Here is a 1,447-nt window from a genome sequence, read left to right as displayed (position 1 = left end):
CCTCTGGAAGAGCAGTCAGTGCTCCTAACCACTGAGCCATCTCTCCAGCCCCTGTGACATTTTTAAAGACATGAAGAATGCCAAGAGGAGGCACTTGGGCTCTGTTTGAACTGTGTGTTTCCAGCTGTGCAGGTAAAAGCATGAGACTGTACCTCCTGCCTCAGTTTCCTTAACTGTAAACTTGACCTAAGAGTGCCTACAAGAGGGTCACCTATGAGGAATGCTGAGTATCTGTCCCAGGGAGTCCCAGGGCATGTTAGATTCTAGTGTTCCGGGGTCAGGAGTCAGGCTGATGTGGGACAAGGAATGTGAATCTGGTTCTCTGGTGGGCACCGTGCACAAGGACAACTACACACTTCACACATCTGTTCCAAGGCTGCATCTACCTGTTCTAGACTTCAGGACATTGGGCCTCAGTTTCCCCATCTGTGGAATGGCAACTAAGAGCCCACAGCTTGACAGCATGTTTAGCAGCAAAGAGGGGGTGTCTCCTGTCCCACAGAAGTGGGGACTGGGGTGGAAGAGCTGGCAGATGTTCCAGTTCAGGGTAAAAGGGAAGGTTGTGCCCGAGGCAGGCAGCAGGACCTGGATCTTTCAATGTGTCCTTTGGCTATCTGTGAGCTTTAAACAAGTGGCTGGATGCCTCCTGTCCTGCCTCCCCTTCCCAGCGATCCATCAGCTCAGCTATTACTGTCCAGAATCAGCTAGTGGCTATAAACGCTCTGAGCCCCCCTCCGCAAGTCACCCAGGTTTTATGTTGTAAGAACACTGTGGGGCATCTCAAACACACCGCTAATGACAGGCATCATGAAGCAATAAAAGTGAGGCGGCTGGTGGGCGGGGGGGGGCGGGGGGAGGTTGGTGGGCGGAGGCTGGTGGGCGGGGGCTAGCGGGAAGGGCTAGGACTGCCATCCTGGTCCCGGCTCCCCTGGCGACTGCAGGAGCTCTCTGAGAATTGATTAGTGTTGGACGTGCTGACCTTTTTGCTCTTGAAAAATTGCTTTTGAGCAGCTGAGGCAATAAAAGTAAATTGATTCAGAGAGGGCGAGGATGAAATTTGCGTTAGGTGAGGAGCAGTAGATAAACGCCCGCCCGTGATGTCAGCGCAGCCACCCCCACCCCCCCACCCGGACTGGGATCACAGGAGGGTAACCCTCGGGAAGGAGCAGTGGGCGCTGGGCGCTGATGGGGATACTGGCCGGGTGGTGTTTGCTTGTTTGGAGAAAGGAGAGCGTGAAAAGAGAGTAGCGTGGGGGTTGGGGGTGGGTGGGAGGGATGACAGTGGTGTGAAGAATCAGGATGGAGCTGAAAGGAAAGAGCCAGAGCTAAGAGGAGAAGCCAGGGGGAGCTGCTCCAGGCAGCAGAGACCCAGTGCTGAACAGCAGGACTGACCACAGTCAGAAAAACACCCTGTGCAGTACCCAGGAAGGCCTCCGCATTTCACAGA

Source organism: Mastomys coucha, unplaced genomic scaffold, assembly GCF_008632895.1.
Source record: "Mastomys coucha isolate ucsf_1 unplaced genomic scaffold, UCSF_Mcou_1 pScaffold5, whole genome shotgun sequence".
Lineage (NCBI taxonomy): Eukaryota > Metazoa > Chordata > Mammalia > Rodentia > Muridae > Mastomys > Mastomys coucha.
The sequence above is the reverse complement of the archived record's forward strand: the minus strand, read 5'-3'. Positions refer to the sequence as shown.